This window comes from Eulemur rufifrons, chromosome 29 (assembly GCF_041146395.1).
Source record: "Eulemur rufifrons isolate Redbay chromosome 29, OSU_ERuf_1, whole genome shotgun sequence".
In the NCBI taxonomy this organism is placed as follows: domain Eukaryota; kingdom Metazoa; phylum Chordata; class Mammalia; order Primates; family Lemuridae; genus Eulemur; species Eulemur rufifrons.
The window spans coordinates 63884633-63900681 of NC_091011.1; the positions used below are offsets into that span (position 1 = coordinate 63884633).

At 35.9% G+C, this 16049-nt stretch overlaps 1 protein-coding gene across 43 annotated transcripts in view; it reads right to left on the bottom strand.

The window, feature by feature from the left end:
- The window catches only part of NRCAM (neuronal cell adhesion molecule), a 264004-nt gene that overhangs the window by 172157 nt on the left and 75798 nt on the right, over positions 1-16049 (bottom strand). The gene's annotated exons all lie outside the window — the stretch shown is intronic.

Genomic DNA, 16049 nt, shown 5'->3' on the forward strand with positions numbered 1-16049 from the left:
GAAGACAACTATCTGTAAACCAGGAAGGAGTCCCTCCCCAGACACTGAATCTGATGGCACCCTGATCTTGAACTTCCCAGCCTCCAGAAATGTGCGAAATTAAATGTTTGCTGTTTAAGCCACCTAGTCCATGTTATTCTGTTATAGCAGCCTGAACTAAGACATGATGGCAGGAAAAAGAGAGGGCAACAGTCTCAGATGGGAGCTTCACTTTGCAAAAAACATTGTAAACATAAAGTATATACTCTCTAGGCTTTGGTTTCCTTGCCCTTTTTTAAGCTCTTTTCAGATTTTCATTGTCCCAAATCGTTTCACAACAGGCTAAGATTAAAAGTTCTATTTCCTTAGGTGGGGCCAATATTTTTTACCAAAATGTTAACTTTTTAATCTTTTTATTGGACTTAGAAATTCCTATTCATATTAGCCATATTGTGGGGCTGGGGAGTTAGGGGGAGGCCTCATTCTTTTCTCTGTCCTGCCTTTAGTAAGTACATCTCCCCATCCACCATTTGATTAAATTTAGGCCTAAGCATTCTGACTAAAATGGTTATCTGAGATTTTGAAGAGAATATTCAGCTTTCTCTAGTTAGCTTTGCCCCTCCCCCTGCTAAGGTGGCCTATTTGAGTATAGAAAGAATGAAGATAAAACATGACTCTTCTGGCTGTCAAGGTCTCCTACTCTGTTTTGAAAACAGTGAGTATGGTGGGGAAGGGCGAGGAAGCCCTATTGCCCATGTGGTCTGGCTTGTCCTGACAGACTGTATAAAAATCTTAGGAAAGAACTTTATGAATGAAATCTTAATAAATCAGTGCTGAAAATCACAAATACACCTTTTCCCCTTCAAATGGTCTTTGGCTACACTTTCTTTTTAAAGGTTTAAAGCTTCCTGCCACTGTCCCAGTACTCCTCTATAAAAGATTTTTTTTAAGAAGGATAAGAGAGGCGAGGAGATGTTGGCTTCAGTTGGTAAGTTTCACAAGGAACTGTTGCCAATGTCAGGTCCTGTCTAATTAGCATTCACACACAGATCCTCGCAACCCATAATGCTCTGGACTCCTTAAAGCTTGCATCTCTTGAGCCTGAGCTAGGCTTTCAGGCCTAACTGCAGAACCGCCAGTGCTCCACTTGCTTCAGCTTCAGCGTACGCCCTGAACATTGTAAGCCACTCCCTCCTGTCAAGGGGAGCTTGTTTATCCTATTAGCAAAACCAACTGAGTGCTGCCTCTGGGTCCATCAATGTGCCAGATGCCTTGGTTGGGAATTCCGCCTGAGGACAAAGTCTGAGGGCACTGCCAGATGAGGACATCATCAAAGCCCCAGCAGTTGGAGGGCTATAATGGGGGAAATGACTTAACAGACTGCACAAAACTGTTTAAAAATCATTCCAGGGGCTGTCATGCTTTTCAGATTTGCATGGATATGTTATAAGCTCAGGAGTTAGCTGGCAGCCACCAAAGTTATGCCCGTTCTCCGTATCATATTGGATCTAGTTCATTACACCTTTATCCTAGCCTTACAAGTAGGATGTAGGGTATATTAGAGGTTTTGAAAGATGTTGAGATGGCTACCCTTCCCCAGTATTCCCCATACCTCCCAATTCATCAATCTGTTCATTCATTCTGTCATCCATCCATCCATTTAATAAATGTTCATCTAGGTCCCATGGGTGACAGAAATGAAGCAAATGTAAGTCCTGCCTTTAATGTAACTCATAGGTTGAAGTGGGAATAGGATGCTCATAAACAGTGCCTGGCACACTGTAAACACTACAAATATAGCAACATAAATAATTATAGTAAAACCAGGGGAAAGTCAAGGGTGCCATAAAAGAAACACAAAATGCTATCAGGACAGGTGTTTAGAGAAGGTGGATGACCTCTGATATGGAATTTGAGGGAAGATCGTTTTGATACATGATGATTGACAATGGGAAATAGGTATACATTCCTAACTAAGGAAAAGTGAGAGCAAAGACACAGAAATGGAAAAACACAGGGCATGTGTGAAGAAGAGAGAAATTTCCATTTTGCTAGAACACAGGGCATAGGAGGGAAATAATAAGAAAAACTCGGAAAAATATGTAGATGTCAGGTTTTCAAACACCCTGAATGATAAGTTAAGGAGTTTGAGCTGAGAGCTGTGGTTAGCCACCAAACATCTTTATTTTATTTTTCACTTTAAAAAAATTGAGGTATAATTCCACATTGAAAAATGTACAGATCTTCAGTGTCTGGTTTGATGAATTGTGACAAATATCTGTACCTGTGTAATCAAATTATAGAATATTTTCATGGCCCTAGAAAATTCCATCTTGTTTCATTTATATCTACTCCCCTCCCATCCTCCAGTGGCAATTAATATTCTAAATTTTATCCTCATAGATTAGTTTTGTCTGTTCTTGAGCTTCATAAAAATGCTATTACACAGTATGTGCTCTTTTGTGACTGACTTCTTTTACTCAACATGTTTTTGAGATTCACCCATGTTCTAAAATGTCTTTAGCAGGAAAAATAATATGATCATCTCTATACTTTGGATGGTTAATATGCCCCTAATGTATGGAAGTTTCCAGAGATGTAAAAGTAATTACAGAAGCATATTTTAGGGAAGTTGGATTTGTAGAAATGTATGAAGGGATTGGATTCAAATAACACTGGAGTAGGTGAAGGGCTACAGAATTTGCCAGTTAACCAGAGCTTGTATAGGTGAGGAGGGAAAAAGCCAAAGATCACTATAAATATTCCCTTCAAAGTGGATTAACAGCTGATTGGTGCTGAGAAAGAGACACAGGTAAATGCAAATAAAGAAGTGCAGGGACAAATACAAATGAACACAACCTGGGGTGGGGGGTGGGGTAGAAGGGAAGAATGAAAATAAAAAAAAATTTCAAAGGTTAAAATATCTCTAAGGCTAAAATTCACATGAAACACAGGGGACCGAGAATAGCCAAAACAACCTTGAAAAAGCAGAACACAGTTGAAGGATTCATATTTTCTGATTTCAAAACTTATTGCAGTGATGAAGACAGTGTTATACTGGCATGAAGACAGACATATAGCTCAATGAAACAGAATTGAAAGTCCAGAAATAAAACTTTACATTTAAGAATCAACATCGTTAAAATGTCCATACTGCCCAAAGCAATTTACAGATTCAGTGCAGTCACCATCAAAATACCAATGTCACATTTCACAGATCTAGAAAAAAGTAATTCTGCGCTTCATTTGGAACCAAAGATCCCAAATAGCCAAAGCAATCTTAAGCAAAAGAAAAAATCTGGAGGCATCATATTACCTGACATCAAATTATAATACAAGGATATAATAAACAAAACAACATGGTACTGGTATAAAAGTAGAGACATAGACCAATGGAACAGAATAGAGAATCCAGAAATAAAACCATCTACGTACAATCAACTGATCTCCAACAAAGTAGACAACAACATACACTTTCTTTTGTAAAAACATGGTTTTTTTTTGGTTTGTTTATTTGTGGAGGTTTTTTGGTCCCAAATAGTGCTTTTCATTATTTTATATTTAAGTAACATATAAAGGTTTTAGGCATTGCTATAGTCTGAATGTATCTCCCAAAATTCATATCTTGAAACTTTATTGCTAATGTGAGGACACAGCATTCACGGCACCATTGTGGAAGCGAAAAGCAGCCCTCACCAGACAGTGAATCTGCCCATCTCTTCATTTTGAACTTCCCAGCCTCCAAAACTGTGAAAAATAAATTTTTGCTCTTTATAAATTATCCAGTCTTGGACATTTTGTTATAGCAGCACAAAAAGACTAATACAGCCATAATATATATCAGATTCATGATTTTGTCTCATTCTCTGATTGCTAAAAGAATAGGTAGCGGGGGTCCTTGAAGACAATTACATACAAATTTCATAATCATGCTATTGGGCCACTAATGTAAAAGGCTTGTGAAATGATATATTCTGAATGTCTGTTTATTTTTTAAAAGGTTATATATGAATATATGTGTTTTTTTTTTTTTTTGAGACAGAGTCTCACTCTGTTGCCCAGGCTAGAGTGAGTGCCGTGGCATCAGCCTAGCTCACAGCAACCTCAAACTCCTGAGCTCAAGCGATCCTCCTGTCTCAGCCTCCCGAGTAGCTGGGACTACAGGCATGCACCACCATGCCCGGCTAATTTTTTCTATATTTTTAGCTGTCCATATCATTTGTTTCTATTTTTAGTAGAGATGGGGTCTCGCTCTTGCTCAGGCTGGTCTCGAACTCCTGAGCTCAAACGATCCGCCCACCTCGGCCTCCCAGAGTGCTAGGATTACAGGCGTGAGCCACCGCGCCCGGCCTTTATATATGTGTTTCTTAAACACGTTTGCTAGGGTAATGTAGAGGTGAAAGGCTAGCTCCACAGTCATAATCTGAATTTAAATCTTAGCTCTGTCTTTTAGGTCAAGTTACTTAACCTCTCCACATTTTGGTTTCCTCATCTGTAAAATGAACATTACTACTTTTACCTCACAGGGCTGTTATTGAGGATTAAAGAAAAAATGCATGCAAAAGACATAGCACAGTGCCTGAAATACAGTGAGTGCCCCATACAAAGTCAACCAAAAGAAAACTCACCATGACTTCATATACCGGTACAGATCCCTAATTGTAAGCTAATTGTCCACGGTTGGACAGCTGGAATTCAAACCCAGATATGTCTGACTCCAACTCATCTGATTATGCCATATTGTATCATAATGATTGTTTATTATCTCAGAACAAAGTCTGGGAGATCCTTAAGTAAAGAAAGGACAAAAGGCTAAAGATTTTACCACCCTAGATCAAAATGCATTATTTTCCATATTTTTTTTTTGTACCTTAGAGCAATTGTATCCAAGGATAAGTGAGAAGAAACTATTGAAATGATTTTGGGGAGAGATGCTCTATAATCTCAAATGTTAAAATAACATTTACTCAGTTCTGTGGCAGTTAGCCACTTTGATCAGAATGGGAAATGGGGCCAGGTGCGGTGGCTCACACCTGTAATCCTAGCACTCTGGGAGGCCAATGCGGGAGAATTGCTTGAGCTCAGGAGTTCGAGACCAGCCTGAGTAAGAGCTAGACACAGTCTCTACTAAAAATAGAAAAAATTAGCTAGGCGTGGTGGCACATGCCTGTGGTCTCAGCTACTTGGGAGGCTGAGGCAGAAGGATCACTTGAGCCCAGGAGTTTGAGGTTGCTGTAAGCTAGACTGATGGCACTCTAGCCTGGGCAATAAAGTGAGACTGTCTCCAGAAAAAAAAAAAAAAAAAAAAGGGGGAAATGAGAAAGTGAAAGTGGCTTTCTCAACTAATTATGGGTGTTACAGTCACACAGACTGTAACATTGGAGATACCCATAAAGAATGGTGCCTGCTTGACTCCAATCACATATTGTGACTACTGTACCCCAAAAGCAACTGCCTTGAAATACTATCCTGTTAAAACTCTAGGTTCATATTTTTAACATATAAAATCAAATAATCATATTAGATGTGAAATATAGACATGGTATTTTCATTTTGAATGTATACCTGATTAAAGCTTGAAGAAGGTATTTGATTTATTGTGTATTATTATAATACATCTGAGTACCTAAGACTAATTCTGAAATAAATAACTGAGGTTCCACTTACAGGGCTGCTAAAGCAACCACTAAGATATTTGTTTAATGAAGTCATTGTTAGCCCAGTAATAGAATTATTCATGCTGGAACTCTATAGGAGTTTGGGGCAGCTATTTTGTAAGCAGAGTTAGGCTGGATTTGGGGAATTTGCTGGAATTTTTCATATTTAATGTTTTCATAAAAAATTTTTATTTCTAAATTCAATTTTCTTTTCTTTATATCTAAAGGAGATTCTCACCTTTACTCAACAGAGAATCATGTGAAAGAAAGATCACATGTTATAAGTGAAAATTTCTTTTAGGAGTTAAAAGAAAAAAGTGCTTATACAAATGCAAAGTTTCATTTAAATACTCATTTATCCAAATATGGTTGGAAAAGGGGGAAATCCAGTTAAAACAAATATTTTCATCACTAAAGGTTATCATATAAACATACATTCTTTATCTGTCAATGTCAAGAAATTATATAAAAAAGACTCAGGCCCTAACATACTGTATAGGTTAATTTTTTTTCATGCTTAGGGAAGTAGTTCAGGATTTTCTCATGCCTCAGTATCACTATTATGCCTTTTAATCAACTATATATGACAAAAACACACTTTTAATTTTAGCTTTGAGGCTGACTCTCTTCCAGATAGAGGGGGCTAATAGGACAGCTATTTTTATCTTGATCCTCACCAGGTTTTTGATGTTCTGCCTGGATCCCACTGTGGTATATTTAGCACCAGCTCTTCCTATAACAGCCTTGGCTACATGGAATCATGTTTTGATACCCCCTCACTACTGCTGAATAGATAATCTAAGCCCTGAAACACGGTTTCTGAAAGATTGATCACTCCTCACAGAAGAATAGGTAAAACATTTTCTAATGTGATTTGACTTACCAAGTGAAGTTGATGGAACTTTGTCAAAAGCCACGTGTATATAACGCACACATACACACAGACACACACAATTCTGAAATAAAGTAAAAAATCTTCTCCTTCGAAAAAGAGGAAAGATTTTAAGGAAAGAGATGAGCAGTGTGTATTTAAATGTCCTTCTACAGATCACACATATATGTATGTTTGGTTTGGAACAACAGCAGCCCAGTTAATGTGACCAGACATATATTTCACTCAAATGTTGCTATGGAATCCTTTCCTAACTGAAAATTAAATTTCTCCATCTGTTTGCATTACTTTGTGTTCATTGTAGTGCCAAGGGCCAGCTGATCTAACAAACATGCCGCTGAACAGATTCCTCAAACCAGAAAGGAAAAAAAAAAAAAAAAATGCAAAGTAGAGCAAATAGCATGAGAAACCATATAATACTGAAAGGTTCACTCTCCAAAAGGCACACTGGTCTTGATGAAACTGGTGGAGCTTTATTTAGGGCTATACTCTCACCTGGGCAACTTAACACACAAGCTTCTCAACAGTACAATGAACATGATCTGTTTAGGAAATGCTGTAAATCCAAATATTGAATTCTATTATGACCAACTAAGAAGAGGGCATTTAACATACAATTTGGAGCTGATTCAGGCTGTATTTTAAAAGTACCAAAAAGATAACAAACCATATTAAAAATACTAAATGTATTCCATGTAATGTACTTTTTGCAAAACCAAATTAAAGATTCTTCAATGATAACCAAAGATTGTGGTATAGATGATAAATTAAATTTTAGTTTTATTTTAGTTAACTTATCACATATTTTATAATGTAATTCATGTTAGCAAGTCCCAGAAGTTTCAAAGACTATAAACCTATTCTGATTAATTCCAATTATCTGAGTAATTTTACATTTATAAAATTGTTATTACAGACATCTAATTTATAAACTTGCTGCCCACAAACACATAAATTTTATATGACACTAATAAAATTCTTAATTATTTACATTAGCCAATTGTAAATTTATCAAAATATTACATATAATGAATTACTGATAAAATTTTCTTAAAATTTTAAAAAGTATTTTATGAAGTATAGTCCACTGAAAAATCTTTGAAAGTATTTTTTCTTTAAAAAAATTAACAGAATTTTAAATCAATTTAATTAACTGCTATTCCTAAAGGGAAATCAGCAGATACTATTAGCTCATCACTTTTCATCTCTTCAAATATATTTTGTTCCCAAATTGTTTTTTAGTTATTTGTTCATACCATGCTTGTAGGGTTTGTTTTCTTCTCTGAATTGCAGGTGATTTTATTTATAGACAAGTTTTCCCTCCCCGAGTAAACTAGGAAGTTCTACAAGTAAGAAGATGATTATGTCTCACCTAAAATGTTTGTTAAAATGGATTATCCATCTTTAAAGTCTCCCACATTAGCCTATTTTCTTGGAATTAAATATCTGCTGATTAGCTATAGACTCACAGTGAATTTTCCCATTGAAGTGATATGCTTCAGGTCTTAGGAAACAAAAATTATAAAAAAAGAGTATAAACTTGAACTTTACCATCATCTGGAAAAAATGTTACCTGATAAACAAAACAATGGAAAACATATCATGCTCATGGATAGGTAGTCAGCATTGTTAAAATGTCCATGCTACCCAAAGTGATTTACAAATTCAATGCAGTCCCCATCAAATTATGAATGTCATACTTCACAGATTTAGAAAAAATAATTCTACACTTCATTTGGAACCAGAAAAGAGCCTGAATAGCCAAAGCAATCTTAAGTAAAAAGAACAAATCTAGAGGCATCACATTACCAGACTTCAAACTATTCTACAAGGATATAGTAACCAAAACAGCATGGTATTAGTACAGAGATAGAGACACAGACCAATGGAACAGAACAGAGAACCCAGATATAAAATCATCTACCTACAGCCAACTGATCTTCAACAAAGCAGGAGACAAAGTACACTGGGGAAAAGAAGCCTTATTCAATAAATGGTGCCAGGAAAATTGGATAGCCACATGCCAAAGAGTGAAACAGGATACCTACCTCTCACCACTCACAAAAATTAATTCAAGATGAATAAAAGATTTAAATCTAAGGTATGAAACCATAAGAATTCTAGAGGAAAATGTAGGAAAAACTCTTAGTTATCAGCCTACGCAAAGAATTTATGACTAAGACTCCAATGGCAATCATGGCAACAACAAAAATTAACAAATAAAATTTGATTAAACTAAAAAGCTTCTGCATAGCTAAGGAAACAATCAACAGAGCAAAGAGACAACCTACAAAATGTGAGGAAATGTTCATAAGCAAGACATATGATAAAGAGCTAATATTCAGAATTTCCAAAGAACTCAAGTAAATCAGCAAGAAAAAAAACAAACAACCCTATTAAAGATAGAGCAAAAGACATGAACAGAAGTTTCTCAAAAGAAGATAGACAAATGGGCAATAAACATATTAAAAAATGCTCAATATCATTAATCATTAGGGAAATGCAAATTAAAACCACAGTGAGATATCACCTTATCCTAGTTAGAATGGCTTTTATTAAAAAGTCCAAAAACAATAGATGTTGGCATGAAGTCAGAGAGAAAGGAATGCTTATACACTGTTGGTGGGACTGCAAATTAGTACAACCCTTATAAAAAACAGTATGGAGATTCTTCAAAGAATTTAAAGTAGACCTACCATTTGATCCAGCAATCCCACTATTGGGTATCTACCCAAAAGGAAAGACTATTTTTCATCAAAAAGACACATGTACTCAAATGTTTATTGCAGCACAATTCACAGTAGTGAAGATGTGGAATCAACCCAAGTGCCCAACAATTCATGAGTGGATTAATAAAATGTGGTATGTGCGTGCGTGCGTGTGTGTATACATATATATGTGTGTGTATATATATATATATGTATATATCACGGAGTACTCCTCAGCCATAAAAAAAAGATTAATTAATACCTTTTGCAACAATCTGAATGGAACTGGAGACCACTGTCCTAAGTGAAGTATGTCAAGAATGGAAAAACAAACCACATGTACTCACTATTAAGTTGGAACTAACCGATGAGCACGCGTGTGCACAGAGAGAGGTGAAACTCAGTGGAAATCAACGGGGGTGGGGGGCAGGGGGAAGGGAGAAGAGAGAAGGATTGAAAATGTATCTAATGGGTACAATGAACACTGTTTGGGTGACAGGCACATATATAGCTGGGACTCAAGCATTACAAAAGTGATCCATATAACCTAAAACAATTGCATCCTCTTAATATTTGGAAATTTTAAAAAATCTACCTTGGTTGATAGTTTTATGTTAATTAAAACCAAATGGCTCTTTAAAAATTATTTTTAACAAACTATTAAGATTAAAAGATTCAATTCAGCTGCCTGTAATATTTAGAAATAGAATCATTCATTCTGGTGAGACTGCTTACCTATTTTCTAGGCTTGATGAGAAATTCAATCTTATTTCTCTATACCTTACAATTAATTTTCTAATATTTGGATTATTATCTATTTTATTATTATTAAGTAATTATTAAATAATTTTATCATTAAATAATTATTTAATTATTTTCTATTATAAAATTATCTCATCATAAGGATATGATGCAATTGATCCAAATAATTACCAGAAAGGAAGTCAATATGGCACCATCATCTTGGGACCGATTCAATCTTGAGCCAATGTTTTCTAAAGTTCCAAGTTAAAGCTGTTTTAGGCAAGTTAGGATTGGGATACATTATTATATACTTTGCATCTCACTTTCTATGCCAAGTGTCTCAGACCCCTCACAAATAGAATCAGAGAGTCAGGCATCAGAGAACATTTTCCTGTATGACTTAAAGACTGGTCCCACTGTAAAAGGGTCATTTTCAAAAATAATAAGCATGAATGGCAATGAAAATTTATTTTAATAAGAGTAATTAAACATAATAAGACTATTTTGTCAAAATATTCTAGGACAATAAATTAGCAATTATCATGATATTAATACTTCTGTATATGTTCATAAAATCATAACATTTTTTAAATAGTCAAATATTTCATTTGTTAGTCTCTATTTCCTTAGTATTATAATCAATAACCCTTTTCATGTGCTCCAAAGTAGCAGCAAAAGTAGAATGGGTAAACATCCAACATTTGCTGCATCTATTTCTGTAATACATCTCCCACATTATATATACAAGTTAAAGCTTCAAGACTGTGGTTAATTTTAAGCCTAGTCAAGATGGCAGCACACCCACGTTCCCAGGCTTAAAATATAACATCTTTCATAACTCCTTCTTCATACCTTACAGAATTCATATATACTTGCAGTCATACGAACAATATTTCTCCAACCAGGTTCTACTTACATCTGCCTTCAAAAGTTTGCTCATTTTGTATGCATTAATGTTATCTACCAGAGTTGTATTTCTTCTTTAAAAAACCTAAGAAATCTGTCAGAGACAATAAACTTGTATAACACAGAATAAGAGAAATGACCTGCTCCTTGCTATAAAGACTTAAGTCTTTTTTCAGCTTAAAAACAAAAGTAACACCAAGGAAAACTCAGATTTACTTCTTTTTACAGAGATTCTGAGACAGTAAGCAAATATAAGTTATAAGATGAGAACTAATTTTACCTAGCAGATGTTACATAGAGGCCAAGCCTACTGGTTATAAAAATGCTTTAGTATAACAGAGTAAGAAGGCAATGAAGAAAGAAAAAAAAATGGACTAACATTTCCTTCGACATTTCTTAGGGCAAGTGGAAAGAGGCACTTCGTGGTTTCAATTCTTGCTCAGCAGCCTCCTCCTCCCTCATTCTGCCACTACATCTACTAAGTGGGGAGGGAGGAAAGGGCAGGGGATCAAAAGGTCTTTGACTCTCCCTGCACACTGAGGGCACACTAACGTACACAGTGTCTCCAGGGCTGCACTGAGGGAGGTGATGTGTTTTCTCTATAGGTTCAAGCGGGCTTGATGTTATAAAAGTGTTCTCAGAAGTTTGGGGTAAGTAAACATATTTTTAAAAATTGAATTATTAATAACTATTTATCGAACATCCCTAGGTATAAGGCACTAGAATGGTCACTGGGGATATAAAGAAGAGTGAGATACCGCCCCTTGTTCCAGAAATTTATTCAGCTGGAATCCAAGTTCCATGAACATAAGTAACAGTTACACAGATGGCATGGAAAAAGTGCTTCTATCACAGCACAGTAAAAGTATGTTTACTTATTAATACTACCCAAAGTAATCTATAGATTCAATGCAATTCTTGTTAAAATTCCAATAACACTTTTTATAGAAATAAAAAATAATAATTTTACAACTCAATATGGAATCACAAGAGACCACTAATAGCCAAATCAATCTTGAGAAAGAAGAAAGCTGGAGGCATCACATTTCCTAATTTCAAAATATATTACAAATCTATAGTAATCAAAACAGTACAGAACTGGCATAAAGACAGATATATAGACCAATGGGACAGAATCAAGAGCCCAGAAATAAATCCATGGATATATGGTCAACTGATCTTCAACAAGGATGCAAAGAATACACAATGGGGCAAGGATAGTCTCTTCAACTGATGGTGCTGTTAAATCTGAATATCTGCAAGCACAAGAATGAAACTGGACCCTTATCTTATGGCATACACAAAAACTAACTCAAAATGGATAAATATTTAAAGGCATGACCTGAAACTGTAAAACTTCTAGAAGAACACATAAGGGAAAGCTGCTTGACATTGCTCTTAACGATGATTTAATGGATATGACACCAAAAACAAAAATAAATAAGTGGGACTACATAAAATTAAAAATCATCTGCACAGCCAAGGAAATTATCAACACAGTGAAAAGGCAAGCTATGAAATAGGAGAAAATATTTGTAATTCATATATCTGATAAGGGGTTAATATTCAGAATATAAAAGGAACTCTCATACATCAATAGCAAAAATACTAATAGTCCAGTTAAAAATGGGCTAAGGACTTGAGCAGACATTTCTCCAAAGAAGACATACAAATGGCCAATGTTCAACATCATTAGTCATCAGGGAAATGAAAGTCAAAACCACAATGAGATATCACCTCACTCCTATTGGAATAGCTATTACAAACAAACAAATAAATAAAAGACAACATGCATTGGCAAAGATGTGGAAAAATTGGAACACTTGCACACTGTTGGTGGGGATGCAAAATGCTTTAGCCACTATGGAAAACAGTATGGAGATTCCTCAAAAAATTAGAAATAAAACTTCCATATTATCCAACAATCCTACTTCTGTGTATTGATCCAAAATATATAACATCTCAAAGCAGTATATGTACTCCTATGTTCCTTGCAGCACTATTCACAATAGCCAAGATGTGGAAATACCTAAATGTCCATTGATAGATGAATGAACAAAGAAAATAAGATATACACGTACACCATTAAGCCTTTAAAAAGAAGAAATTCTGCAATATGGGACTACATGGATGAATCTTGAGGACATTACGCTAAGTGAAATAAGCCAGTCACAGAAAGACAAACACTGCAGAATCCACTTACAGGCAGTATTTAAAATAGTCAAATTCATAGAATCAAAGAGTGGAATGTTGTTGCCATGGGAAATGGAAAGGTACTAATCACTGGGCATAAAGTTTTAGTTAAACATGTGTTAAGTTCCAGGGATTTGCTGTACGACATTGTCCCTATATGCAACAAAATTGTATCACATACTTAAAAATTTGTCAAGAGGGTAGATCTTATATTAAGTGTTCTTACCACAATAAAGAATACATTTTTAAATATGCAAAGGCCATTGCAAAAAGAAGCACAAGGACATTGGTGGGCTATAGACCTGTTCAGTGGACACAAGGAGCCGCAGCTGCCTTACTTTCAATTTCAGACCCAAATCTACCATGAGGAGTAGCTGGTCCTCCTACAATGGGCTGAGGCTAAAGCATGGGGGCCAGTAAGGTGGAAAGTGACAAACAAAAATCAGTTATGGTTGTCAGCACGCTGGTGTTGTATCAGCAAATCCTGCACTAGGCGTGCAAAGGGGCCATTGAGTATGCATCTGCCTTATCCATAGGCTTCGCAGATTGTCCCAGACAATAACACGAGGGCAAGACCTGTGAACTATAAAGCTAATGGTTGCTACTGGGATGTAAGTGGGTGGACCACACGCATTTGGACTGAGGTGATAACTTCCTAAGTCACTGTGGGAGTGAGGAATATTTAATGATGTTGCATGGGAAGCGCCATGGCAACCACATTTATTCTAAATGGGGAATACATGTTCTTTTTTGTCAAACATGTTTTAAAATGTCCTTTCCATAGAAAATGCAAACAAACAGTGATGGCTGTCAGAGAGAAACACAGCCACCAAACAGAATTAAGAAACAAAACACCCAACCACAGAAACAGAACTGCTTCATATAGCCATTTTCAAGTAAAGTAAGAAGCCAGTATTTTACCATGCACATTAGAGAAAAGGAAAACTTCCTCCTGACATAACCGAATATTTAGTACTTAAAGGCTATTCTTGAAAAGTGTACAGATTAAGAGTAAGAAGTCTTAATGACTAGTAATTAGAGCTCTGAATCTAGAAGAAAGCATCCCCGTGGAACACATAGGACATGGAGGAGAATCTAGTCTGAACGAGACTTCAGTCACACTGACTAAAAGTTATTATATCATCAGACCTTGAGGAGGGGCAACTGATAACTGACCAAAATCCAGCAGGTACACTCAAATAGTTTGATATAGTATATCATTCCAATGACCGAATTACCATCTTATAAAATCCCAAGCAAAGCACCTAAGTGTTTAATGTAGTGATATCTGGAGCAAGAGGAAGGCACTACCTGAACACTGTAATCAATATTCTGTTCCCAGAGTGAACAACGACAGGTCATCTGAATCTATTATAGAGTGCTGTCTTTATGAGGCTCCTTTCTATCTGAGTTTGCTCAAATTAGAGTAGATATGAAGCATACGTAGAAAGATGATGAATCCAAACTATCAAGTGAGATTTCAGTTCAACAAACATTTATTGAGCTATGTGTAGGATGTCTGCAAAATATTGGGGTTACACTGATGAAACAAAAGCTTTACTTCAAATGCAAGATAAGCCCTTAAGCAAAAAGATGCCATATGATGAAATAGATGCCATAACAGAGGTAGAACTCAGAGCATAGTGTGGGCGTGTACAACTTCATGGTCAATGATTAGGAAGAGCTCGAAGAAGGTGTCTGTGGGTTCCAAAGAGAGTAACAATAATGAATTTTCTTCTCAGCAGTACTCTTAGGCAGGAGATATCTACTTGTTTTTTTTTTTTTCTTTACTGATTACCAAGAATAAAAACTCTGCAGCTTTAGATACAAAATATTTATTAGTGCATGGAGTTATGTAGATGTCAGGAATTAAAGGTATTACCTATAACACAAAATATCAGAAAGTGAGAAGGCAAAGAGCCTGGCCACACAGCCCAAACTGCCTGTTTTTGTAAGGTTAGCTCAGTCTCAGTATAGACAAAAGAAGTCCTCTGATCTTGACTGAGGAGCCCCTCACTAGTGGTACACATGGCTGTTTATGAGTCTATTTCCCCATGGTGGACCATGAGCTACTTGAGGGCAGTGACTACATTGTCCAACACAGTGCATAACACACAGAAGGTGCTCAGTATCTGAGTGTCGAATGAGTCAATGCATCAGTGAATGACTCTATACCTAAAGCACCATTCTCTTTTCCCAAAGTAATTAATACTAATTTTTAAAGCCCTTCAAGAGAAGATTTGTCACAACTTCTTCTAAGAATCAAGACTTTCATCTATGTCTTGATCTTTTCACTTTTCTAAGTGAAAAGTCTACTGCTAATGTTAGCACATTTCGTCATTGCTTGATCTCTGAGAGTTTAAGAGTACTCAGGATAAGCCTGGAAATAAAAGAATCACAGTGTTAAAGATACGCATTAAGTCACCGCTTTCCCCTATTATAACATAAGCACTTCCTACAGAAAAAAAGGTATAAGAGATAAATCATGGGACAGCTGTAAAATCTCTTTCTGGAGACACTTCAAACTTACTAATTAAACTATAGCCTATCTTGAGTCCCATGTTGATCTCACAAAAGTCAAAGCAAGAATATAAAAAATAGTAAACCCCATGAATATCATTATGTTTAATAGATTTTTTTATTCCATTGTCCTCCAAACAAATTTTTCTATTGCATTTGATATGTGCAAACATGTGAAGTTTAGAGAATATCATCTGTCCAATTTCTTGTACAGGAAATAATGTGAACTGAAATGGCTAAACGACAACAGAAACAAAAGGAAGAGAAACATACCTGAAAGCATCTGAGAAGTTACTAATAAACCCCAGGAACACTTAGACTCGACTATATTAACCAGATGTATGATAGATACCTAATCTGACTTGATATTAAACTGCCATTGCCTCAAACACTCCAGTGATCCACAGTTAACCTGAGATAGAAACCTACTGGTGTTTGGTTGCCTAAGAC